The sequence below is a fragment of the Anneissia japonica genome, unplaced genomic scaffold (assembly GCF_011630105.1).
Source record: "Anneissia japonica isolate Jap-2015-1 unplaced genomic scaffold, ASM1163010v1 scaffold199_len4679917_cov187, whole genome shotgun sequence".
Lineage (NCBI taxonomy): Eukaryota > Metazoa > Echinodermata > Crinoidea > Comatulida > Comatulidae > Anneissia > Anneissia japonica.
In genome coordinates this window covers 1482076-1495148 of record NW_022686322.1, presented here as the reverse complement: position 1 = coordinate 1495148, position 13073 = coordinate 1482076, and the positions used below count along the sequence as shown (strand labels likewise).

General features: G+C 35.8%; 1 long non-coding RNA gene across 1 annotated transcript; it reads left to right on the top strand.

The window, feature by feature from the left end:
* Window positions 1-9793: 9793 nt before the first annotated feature.
* Window positions 9794-13073, top strand: LOC117114650. The gene is made up of 3 exons (XR_004446408.1): window positions 9794-9967; window positions 10722-10793; window positions 12620-13073. It is a non-coding gene; the product is annotated as an uncharacterized LOC117114650 (long non-coding RNA).

Here is a 13073-nt window from a genome sequence, read left to right as displayed (position 1 = left end):
TGGTCTTTAGCAGCTTTGGTCTCTAATTAGAATAATAAAGATAAAAGACATTTGTTAATTTCGGTCTCTAATTGGAGGTGGTGTTTAACTAAAGTGGTCTTTAATTAGATTAGAGGGAAACCTATCGAATGTTTTCTATCATAGTTTTGTATCGTACTTACAACACTGATCAACGCATACTATCATAATTATATATTAATGTAAGATTGACTTGGTATAGGCCTAATAATATAATTAGGCCTAAATACTCAAGTAATAATAATTATATATATATATAATATATATATATATATTATATAAATAGTATTGATAAAGAAAATGATGATGATGATGATGATGATGATGATAATGATGATGCTGATACTAATGGTGAATGTGAATAATTTTAATGACAGTTAATAGGCCAAATAATAATTAATCATGATAATGAAAATTATAATAATAATAAAAATAATGTTATTATATTATTAGTACGGTAAAAAATAAATCTAAAACATTGTGTTTCATCGATAATTCATTAATTATTATATTTTTTACATTTTTAGAAGATAAAAACCGAAAAGAATGAGCGAATCGGAAGACACTTTTATGGCGATGGCTGGAGCATTAGCTCGCTTGCTGAGAAGGTGTGTGTCTTATCGCTGTTTACAACAATTGATGATGTTGATGTTTATTTTTGCATCTGATAAATCGTATAGGCCTAAGGTTATTAAAAAATATATAGGCTATTACTGATATATTTGCTATTACGCGTTAAAAGCAAGTATTGTTCGCACTAGTTGCTTGTCTTAATTATAGGCTAAATGTTAATTAAAATATGGTAGTTTGTCGTTTGTTTCTTGCGTTAAATAATCGATAAAGGCAATATATGGCATATTTTCAGTATGGACGAAGAGGAAGGTTTGCCAGACGAGAACCATGGTATCTATCCCGACTCCACATGTAAATGTGTCTCACTTGGAAGTTCCCCGAATCAACGACAATGCAGTGACAACGCGCAGTTTCCACAATTTAAGTACCGGTACCAATCAAATATTTGCACGACTAAAAACTTCAATTGCTCACCTCGTCCATGGCACGGCAACACTGTGTCCGCCACGACAAGAGATATTGAGTATACGAGCCCTTTATCACCAAATGCACCAAGGTGTGCTAATGATAAACAACCGATACCTAGAGTTTCGAATGAACGCAGATTGAGCTTCAACAGAATTGCCCGACCTTTTAATTTAGAGAAGCACCAGGCAAGAGTACATTCACCAGTTGCTGTGCCACTGAGCACGTCGAATAACTGCAGTTCAGTGACTATTCCTATACCTGCCCATTATGACGTCGTCGTATCAGGTAGTCGAGGTTCGGAGGACATACTACAAGACAACCAATGGACAACGATCACTGTAGAAGGTAATCGTCCACTCGATATGCACGAAGACTTTAAAGAAGACGATGATTTGACAGATATAGAAATCAGAAAGTCTCCAGTGGTGAAGCAAATGAAAATCAATAGTTATTCTGAGGAACGGACTGAGAAAGACCTTGCTTCAGAAGTTAACAAAACGACGCAATCAGAAACCAAACCATTTGAAAAGTTATTCGTCAACACTTCGGTAGAGGATACTGATTTTGACTTTCTAGAACCAGCCTGCCCATATAGTTTATCACCACAAGAGCTCGGTGATATCACTCTCACTCCAAGTATGTTAACGCGGGCAAAAAATGGTGTGTACCACGATGGCGCACAACGTTATGTTACTCTCGCTCACTCAAACGCACAATTGGACGGTGGTGTTTGTTCAGTCGGTACTACTTTTAAAGCTGACCAACTTCATGACCTTTACAAAAGTACCAGTGGAGTGTATGGTGACGAACAACAAATAGATAAGCACATGCTGGGCTTACAGATTGAGCATCTGGCAACATACACTTCAAATCACAAACCAAATGATCTCACTGGTGTAGACTTGGATGAACAACCACATTTTGTAGAATATGAAGGTCATTTTACCAAGGAAAAATATTCTAAACTACCTAGTCACGCAAGTTGTTCCCAAGAATCTTTGTTAAGCTGGCAAGATTGCCGTTCAACACTAGATTCGGATGATGATAATGATCAAATTGAAAGTAACGTCTATATGACAGCTCTCAGTCATCCATCTTATAGCAGCTCTTTCGATGAAGATACTTTACGTGAACCAATAAAAGCAGAGACGCAGAAAGAACCCGACGTCAACGTTCTTTGGCACAACGGTCCTGTTTGCCCTTCTTATGACAAGACAATATATGAAGAAGAAGAATTGATTCTAGATGATAATCAGCGCCAAAACCATTTGATAGCTGATCCGTATCTTAATATAAGTCGACAATGGAGCTGGTACCCGTATAAGGAGAATGAAACACCTGGAAAGTCGACTTCGCCTCGCAGAAAGAAGATTATATTGACACCTTGCAGTAAACACTCTAGCAAGAAATCAAAGGTACCATTTCAAAGCGAACCATTTCAATATGGCGACTGCGAAGAATGCAGTGAGTACATCCGCAATATCAAACTGATAGTAGAGACGTCAAAACAATCTGATCTAAGTTCTAAAGCATTTTTGAGGAAACTTATGGAACCAGCATTTGGTATAACAACCGGATCTCCAAGTGATGTCAGTTTGTATAGATTAGTTGAGAATAAAGTTGCTGAAGATATTTCAACATTTTCGGACTTCAAAGTGTCCGTGGACGACGCGCCCTTTCCAAATGTCGATATGGCTGGAGATGATTATAAATGCAAAGATCATGCGACCGATGACATGAAAGCAATAGAAGAAAAGCGATGGTATAGTGAATACGTCTCTGAAGATCAAACCCCTAAAGAAATAAAAACATTGGGAAAGGCACCAAAGTGTCGCAGTTACCGAAAAATTGCAAAAACTATTGTTTGGAATGTGCTGCTGAACGCAATTGCAAAGATAGTTGTTAATAAGGTAATATATAAAACTTTTCAATCAATAAAGACGAAAACTAATGAGATAAAGCATTATATGATTAGTGAATCTCCGATTGTAATAGACCACAAAAATGTTAATTATCTTCCTGAAGACGAATCTCACGATTTAACAGAACCGAGCGAAAACGAATCTGAAAAGTTTGCTTCAACGACTAGTCTTGTTTCTACAGAAGGAGTGCTAATCGAGATACAGGAGTCTGTAATCGTGGTACCCAGTTACCATAAGGAAGAACAGAGGAAGCCTATATCAATAGCTGGAAAAGAAACGGTCTTGGATACTAAATCAGATTCAAAGCTTCAAATTCAAACGTCGACATTAGTTTCACAAACTTGTGAGCAGACTATAAAAAAATATAAAGGTGAGAACGTCCAAACGACAGAAACCCAACCCAGCGATGATAAATCTGAAGAATTCGCTTCTACGACTAGGCCTAGTCTTGTCTCTTCAGAAGCAGAACTTATCAAGGCACAGAAGTGCTGCAGCATAGCGCTTAGTTACCAGAAGGAAAAACAGCAAGAGCATAGCTTAACAGATACGGTCTTGAATACTAAATCAGATTCAATGTATCATATTCCAGCATTTCTACCTATTGCTAAGCAGATGCTTTCTTCAAGCCAACCCAACGATAACAAGTTTGAAAAAGTCGGTCTATCAACCAGTTGTGTTTCTTTAGAAGACGAAGAAGAGGAGCTTATGAAGACACAAATGTCTTGTAGCGTGTTGCCTAGTTACAAAAAGAAAGAACAGAAAACATCTAAATTAACATGTGGAGAAGAGATGGTACTGAATACTAAATCAGAATCAGCTCTAAAATTTAAAACATCTACATTAGGTTTACCAAATGCTGACCAATCGCTCCCATCAACAGAAGCAGGTGATACCTCTGGATTAAGTTTGTCCGACATAACCTTTAAAAATCTCAATTACGTGAAAGATAAACTATTGGCTGCCAGACATACAATGACGAATATTGTGAAAACATATCGGCCTAATGGTGGTTCACCTGCTGTGTATCCCGATGAGAAAAACTATGATGATTTTGGAAGGTTAATTAACCACAGAGCTTGTGATTTTACCAGTGAGGCTGTTGATAATAAGATCACAAGAAATGAAATTGGTAGCTCCGTCACCACTACAGGTCTACATCAGATACGGATACACTCCAGAGAACACGATGGACAAAACACTAAAAGGTGGGGTGACACAATTCCAACTACATGTGATTGTTGCAACAAGTATATTTGTACTCTGAATGAAAACCTAAAACATACCGATGTCAAAGAAACTAAATCAATTACTCTTGATAAAGAAGAAAGTACTAGATGTGGATTTGTTATTCAGAAAACCGGAGACGATCAAATACGCAACGCGACCACAACTCCTGATGACTATTGTGGGGAAACAGTAGACCACCCTGCACTTTTTTCTTCTTCAGAATTAAACGATCAAACGGTGGATGTACAACTGTCGAAGAAAGTGGTTAATATGGATACAAGTTCATCAAAAAGTTATGGCCGTGAAGAACCATCAATTGACTTTGTAGAGTTTGACGAAGTGCACGTGGCACCACCTGCAGGTATCGACACTAAGATATACGTATGGGAGAAATTTAAAGATTTTCGACCAATCCCTAAACAAGATGTCGTTATTGAAAGTCCAGAAACACCAACAAGAGAGCGTATTGAATATTTTGAAGGTTTGATGACAAGAAACGATACGGTGGCCGATGTCGTAGGAAAAGACAATACAGGAGAGACAAATTTGCCTGAGAATCGTGAAGTTATACTTGACGTATCGCAACGAACTAATGAAGTAAACAAAAAAATAGAGGACAAGATAGAAAGTCCAGGCTCGTTTACTATATTTCAGGCGTTTTTTGATGCTCTGCACTCGCCTTTGCCCAGCGATGATGAATCTCTAGATAAAACAGACACAACATTGCATGACAAATCGGCTGCTTCATATGGACATACATTTCAGAAAGATGTCAATGATTACGAAGAACGGGAAACAGCGACGTCTGCAGAAATATACGAAGACATTGCGATGAAACCTTGTCTAAACCGTCCGACAGACGTTACAAATAGCAATTGTGACATGTATTTATGGAATAGCAGCATTTGCGAAGTTAAGGAGGACGAGGAACTAATGGAAGATATCACTCGGAAAACATCAGATGTCTCATTTCACAGTGCCAAAACTTACGAAGATATTTCCTCAACATCAGAATGCAAACCTAATGATGATTCCAAGAAGCTTAATAAAAACCAACAGAAAAAAGGCTATGGATTTTTTCGGCGATTATTCACCAAGAAACATAAAACAAAGACATCGAAAAAAAGTAAAGAAGAAAAAGTGGAAAGATACCAAGACGAAAACTCAGATCAGCATCGTGATGGACCAATATCTGATATAGAGTGGGATGAAGATGTGGTAGCAGTAGATAGCATTGTTAGAACTGATGGTGAAAGCGGTGGTGCATCATTGGAAGCCGATCACCAAGAATCATGCGTAGAAGACATAGCCAACTCCGAAAAAAACAAAGATATAAAGAAAAAAAGAAAACCATCATTTTTAGTGAAATTCGGGCGGTCGCTAACAAAGAAGGGAGAGCTGACAGATGGCGCTGTTTCAAAGACTGGTCACCAAAAATCTGGAAACTCAGATCCCAACAAAGAGGCCACTACGTCTAAACATTTATACGGAACATTTGGAAAAAATAAATCCTCTCCTAAGAAGAGACTATTCTCTTTTAAAGATGTCAAAAGGTCAAAGGAAAAAGCTGTTAGCAAAAGCTCCCGCCATCCCCTTAAATAACAATCAATTATCAATCTCCTGCTTGTGAATAGTTATAAACATACATTTTAAATGGAAAATCGATTGATTGATTGTTTTGTAGAATTATAAAGTAAATCTTTTTGTAATAAAATAATTAAATGTTGGCTTATGGGCATTTTATTGTGTAATTATATGCTATCTTTCATAAAATATGTTTAACAAAAATCAAAAATGTAATTTAATAATTTTGTCATACTTATTTATTGTCTCATTTCGTTAGTAACATAAATGAGAAAAAAAAACAAGAACGAACTTGTTCCGATACATATCTACAAGCTACGCTATGTATCTGTACTCAAAGCTACTTGAGAACATCATTTATTTTCAGTATATTACATGCTTAAGAACGCATAATTGCATTCGTGGCAGAGGAAAAAAATAAATATTACCAATTCAAAAGAATGTGGTCTGGTGGAATAAATAATTATCCTGATAATATTCTTGATAGGACAATAAGTTTGGGGTCTATACTAGAAATGGAGGAGGTCAAGGAATGCAGTGACCAATCGATTTCAAATTCAGTCACTTAAAATTGCAAAAATCCAAGATGGCTACCAAAACTAGCCACCGAATAAAAATTTGATATTGGATGTAATACTAGGCCTACATTATTCTGTAGAACAGCGGTTTATGGGTTTATAGGCCGCCAAAATGTCTGTCATTTAATTTATTAATTTCAATTTCTGCCAAAATATTCAATATTTAGATCGATATTAAACTTTGAAGGGCTATGGAATACAATAATAACAAAAGTAAAATGCAGTAAATTTGGGCACCAATATAAATTTTTGGCTAAATTAATTGGCTCAACAAAAAAAAAAATACAACACCACTACAAGTGGTATCTAATACAACCAGAAAAAAAATGGCAGGGTTGGAAAATCAACCATTTTTGAAAAAAAATACATAGGCCTAAGCTATGTCCTTTTAATTTTTCAAAAAATTGGGCTATTTTTCACCCAGTCGCTTCTGATGATTCTTTTATTCCTAGGTGCCACAGAACACATTCATATGATCGTAGGTGCCACAAAACACGAAACTGGAAAATTGGAGGGTCGAAAAATCGACAAAAACAATTTTCCAAAATTGGGATATTTTTCACCTAGTCGTTTTTAGGGATTCCTCCGTTCGTATGGTACATAGGTGCCACAGAACATAAAACAACCGAAAATACAATAACAGGGTCGAAAAATTGACAAAAAAATATGTGCTGTACCCTTCCAAATTTTTCCGAAGTTGGGCTATTTTTTAGTTAGTCGTTGTTAGTGATTCCATTAGTAGGGTCCGTAGATGCCACAGAACACATTCGTATGATCTGTAGGTGCCACAGAACACAAAACAACCGGAAATTGGCAGGGTGGAAAAATCGTTAAATATTGACAAAACCATGAGCTATATCCTTTGCGTTTTTTTTCCAAAAATTGGGCTATTTTTCAGCTAGTCGTTTTTGGAGATCCTTCAATTCGTAGGGTTCGTAGGTGCCACAAAACATACTCGTATGTGCCACAGAACACCCGTTTTGATTGATTTTTCCATTTGTGCCACACAACATATTCGTATGATCTGTATGTGCCGCAGAACACAAAACAACCGGAAAATGGCAGGGTCGAAAAATCGTTAAAATCTTTACAAAACCATAGAAACTTGCGTTTGTTCAAAAATTGGGCTATTTTTCTCCTACATTTTCTGTTTTCCATTCGAGAGGTCTGTATAGGAGCCACAACACACATTTGTATGACCCATAGGTGCCACAGAACACAAAACAACCATTGAATTATAGGGTCGAAAAAAATCGCCCAAATGTCGACAAAAACCATTAATTCATAGCATCAAATTTTGTGAATTCTGCCAGAATTAAGGCTTTATTGAAATTATTGCATATCGTTGGAATTAACAGTATTTAGACTTAAAACTAAGTTTTAAATGGTATTTGCGAGCATCAAGTGTTGATCATAGCCTTAACGTTGTGAGTTATGCCAGAAATGCTACCTGTTTCATAAGATACCGTATCGTGTGAATACAGTTAAGCATATCAGGAAGGGCCATATTATCTGTCGAGTGGACCCTTCTAAAAAGCTCTACTAAATAATGACCTGAAGAGTTAACTCATTGAATTGCGTGAACTTCCTTCCTATTTTAAAATACTGTAGTGGTTATATTTTATTAGTGTTCTGATTCAGTGTTGCACAGCGCCACCTTTTGACAATATCAACTGACATTTTTTTTAAACTTTGTTAAAAACATGAATACAAGGTGTAGACGCATTAGTTGCTATAGAACAATATAAAGAATGACAAGAGCACTCCTAAGACTAACTATACAATTTGACCGTTGCTTTCGTCCAAGCAGTGGACTTCATCTGAAGATATAAATGATGAATGAATGGGCAGGTATTAATTTAAGGATCTTTGTAATAAAATGCAAGCAACAATAATTATTTGGATTTGTACCTTTAATATTAGAACTTATTTGATCTTTTAAAATTAAATTTGTTGCGGTTTTTTTTTATAGACATTACCAGAGACGATATATCTTTAAATCATCAACATCACCACCACTACCATCTTAATCAGCATCTTTATAATTTTTAGAGTCTATACCCATCTTAGCCCCACCATAGTTGGGGCTGAGGGGAGCAAATTGTGGAAATATGGCACCGGATGCCCGGAAAAAACAGGTGGCATACCTGTGGAGTCTCTACCCCTTTCCACAAGGGGCAGGACACGACAGTTAGTTGATCCTACCCATCTCAGCTCCACCATGCTTGAAATAAGGCGCCTCTGCCGGGAAATAGCGCATGCATACTTTTACTTTACAAAATGAATGCCCTCACTTTAAAAGTGTATAAAATTTGATTGCAAGTTTAATTTAGGGCCGGTTTGACATTATAGCTTTGTGTCATGGTGACAGTTTGGCCGGATCCCACCCCCAAAATTTTACAACAGTTGATTGTTATTTCATATTTATACCTCTGAATATATTCAAAATCAATCTCAATTACTAAAATTAAGAATTGGGAAAAAAACAGAAGTTGAAGTTTACTTAAACAAAATACGAAAACCAGCGCACTGAAGAATTAAAAGTTACACACGGTTTTCTTTTATAAGGTCGATTCTTATTTTACTATCATCAATATAATCATAATTATGAACATCATCATCAACATCATCACCATTACCATCACCATCAACATCATCATCAACATCATCATCATCATTATAAGGCAGCTTTTGGACACCTAAAGTTTTGGGCTCAACATTGCCTACCGGTACGTTTCTTTTGTTACGCTGAACGCCATTCATCACCGGTAACGTTCATCGTGTATGTTTTGAAGAATTAAAAGTTACACACGGTTTTCTTTTATAAGGTCGATTCTTATTTTACTATCATCAATATAATCATAATTATGAACATCATCATCAACATCATCACCATTACCATCACCATCAACATCATCATCAACATCATCATCTTCATTATAATCAATATCATCATACCCATCACCATTGTTATTATTATTATCATCATCATCATCATAAAGGAATCCTGAAAGGAATAGAAGGAGGCAGGGAGGAGGGAAGGACTTCCATAATGGTGGGTCTGGACTATGTTGGCCCCACCATGGATGGGGCTAGGTTGGGAACGTTTGTGATTGTGGCACCTCTTGATAGCCGGAAGTGGCTCTCTCATGCTTAAGTTCGAGTATAATTTTCATGTCTATCCAATTTTTTCGTGATTTTGAAATATGGTGGGGGGGGGAGGCGGCTTCTCCCTTCTTTAAATCCGCCACTGATCTGGTTAATGAGCTTTGTTAACACATTTAATTTTATTTTACTGCACATAGTGATACCCATCGGCACTGACTTCCGTGAGAAAATTGATAATAAAGCAGTGAAAACATGCAAAATTATTAATTTGTGGAGGCCGTCCCGGTTTCAGAGTGACTCCTGCGAGTTCCGGGAGACTTAGGACCCCAGCCATCATCATCATCATCATCATCATAAAGGAATGGCGCTTTGGAAAAACAATAATGAATTGTTTTTGATACCGGTACCTCTCCAGGTGGCGTTTTACATATAAACAATACTGAATGGAGTTGAAAGACTATGAAGGAGACATTACAATCAATAACAAATGTGAGTACAGTATTGAACATTTTGTATCGTTTATTATTTAAATGGGAAATTCTATCTTCATTTTATGGTTATGGTTTTGACTAAGTTTGTTAGGCATTAAAGGCATTGAAAATTTCCTCGACAGAAGCATGCACTAACATGGTTGCATTCTATCCATTGTTCTATCTTCTATTCAACAACAACATATATTCCAACTCGCTGAAACCATGAGAGACCTGAAACTAGGCGGATAAAGAAAACGTTATTTCCACAACTTGCGGCTTGCTAACTTCCGTTCTTTGTTTAGGGCCTATATTGTACATTCGTATCTGTTTTGTAAATTGACATTATATTAAATTAATTACTGTACCAAGAATCTTGTCATTATCTCATGAATAATCGAAATTTGTTATAGCCCGACAAAAATATTTTCTATATTATTTTTAAAGGACAGCGAAATTGATCGAAGTAGGTTCCAATCCAGATCCAGAGATGTCCAAAAGTGGGGCCGAAAGTAGAGGGGCGATCGAGATAGTACCACCCTAGGGGGTCCGGGGCATGCCCCGCGAAATTTGTGTTCTAGACGCCCGAAAATAACAACTGATGCGTTTTGAGCGATCAATTTTTCTTTTTTCTTTTCCCCCTTTTTTTAACCTTCCATCCTTTCCTGCCCTTCACTTGTACCTTCCTTTTCGCTTCACAATTGTACGTGCGTTCGTTGTGCAGTTGATTTCACGTTAATAATCAAAATAATGAATTGTTTTTGATACCTCAGGTAGCGTTTTACTATACACAATACTGAATGGAGTTGCAAGACTACAAAGGAGACTTTACATTAATAACAAATGTGAGTACAGTATTGAATATTTTGCATCGTTTATTCAGCTGTTAAATGGGAATTCTGTCTTTATCAAATAGATATTAATATCTTCACGGATGTGTACCTCCATGATGTCGATATCAAATACTATAGCTACCAATGGCGGATCCAGTAATTCGAAATAGATGGGATCTAGGGTGAGAATTTCACAAATTGATTTGATTATGGCACCTCCATGCTCCACGCTTTGGCCGGAAATGACTTAAATATGAATACAATTTTCTTTTTTTCTCCACTTTTAAAATAGGCCTATTAGGTGGGGGGAATGTTGCACACTCCCCCTTGAATCCGCCACTGGCTAGCTGCTCTCAAATTGTATTTTTATTTTCAAAAATACAGCAGTTGACCATCTTACATATAATGAAAAAAAAATATTTAAATTTATAAAGCACCGGTATCCGTTTACGAGAAAACGCTCATGGCGCCCCTCCAAAAGAAAGTCGAAATATGAAACAGGGGCGATTAAGGAAACCAGATACAGTTTAAAAACCAGACATGAGCCGTGCACGGGTGAGCGTCACTCTCTATGTGGCCATGTATGCACGGATACTCCACATTAGGTGGTATGCTGGGCCCCGGTAACGTCATATAGTTGCTGTAAATAGTTATTAGTTTTTAATTCAAAAGCAAGTAGATTGCTCATGTAGCCCGCGTTACCATAACTTATAAACTAACATCAACCCCCCCCCCCATCGTCTGGCTAAACGACAAATAAATATTAATCCTGAATCGTAAATTTTCTCCCCATCAATTATGCGTATATATTTTATGCAGTCCCTCGAGTAATTTGCAATAAGTGACTACACCATATTAATGAATACAAAATTCTCATAAAATTATATCATCATGAATCCCACCCCATGAATTTAATTCCGGGACCCTGACTGAGGCTCTAGGCAGCCCCTTGTTTCAGACCCCGATCAATATTCCCTGGCTATATTTTTGTCATTTTTCCTGATTGACGGACATTTTACTACAAAACTCATAAATTGATACTACCAGCCAATTTAAGTGCCTATATATATATAAGCATAGGCCTATAATACTGGTATTATTTAACTGTCATTATTTAACAGGGAAACAATTTTGTCATTCTGGTGTTTATTTGTAAGTTAATAACTTACTGAAATATAATTATTTAATTATGGAATTAAACGTTTCATCTTTCAGCTCATGACAGACAGTATATATTTAAATTGGACCCCTTTAGAAATGGGCTGGACTCCGGCTTAATGGGCATTCCTAATGCTTATTAATTTTTATTTTCTTGATCATATTCATTTTTTATCTTGCATGTGCATGTTGAGCATCAAACAAATTCAATCAATCAGTCAATAAATATTATATTATGAAAAATGTTCGTATGAAGATATAATTATAGTATTATGTTTATTGTTTGAATATACTGTATTTATGAATCTATATTTTCTATCGAAGTGTACACTTTTATATATTTTATTTAACCATGACAATCGAATGCTAAAATAATTTTGTTCACGTAATTTTTGCAATCTACTACACCATGTATTTAATAATTCTCATTTATTCCATATATATGATGATATTATAAGCATCCTACATGTTAGCTATAAGCAATTTTAATATGATAATGTTGATATGTGAAGTGTGAAGTACTATTCTGTTGTATCAGCATTGTCAATACATTGTGAAAAAAATGAATACGATAATGTTCAGGTTTGGGTGCTAATTTTTATTTATATATTATGTGTTTGATACTCCGTTATAATTCTTTTTCTGTTTCTAAATTTTTTCTCAATACTTTTCTATTCCAGTGAGGTAGACACAGAATCCACAGGATTGTCCAGACCCAATCGTCAAAGGGCAACAGAACTTACCAATTACTATAGATAGCCAAAAATGTTGACACTCATCAAGCTTCCTGAATAAATTCTGCATATGAAATTAATTAGAATATAGTGTGAATATATATATTTTTAATATTTTCCTCTGTAAAATCTCGCAAATAATGTTAGCATTATGTATTAATGCTGTAGGCTTTATGATTAATAATATTGTATTATTATTACTAATGTTTATCTTAATAGAGAAAATAACCCGTTTGTTGCAAGAATGTAGACATGTAAGATAATAATAGGCCTACATATAATTTTGAGGATTAAAATCAGGTATATTAATTTTTTCCGAATGTACATGTAATATATAGAGTATATAATAAAATGTATACATATATCCCAACTTGATTTCAATCTTGAAAATAAATATAAA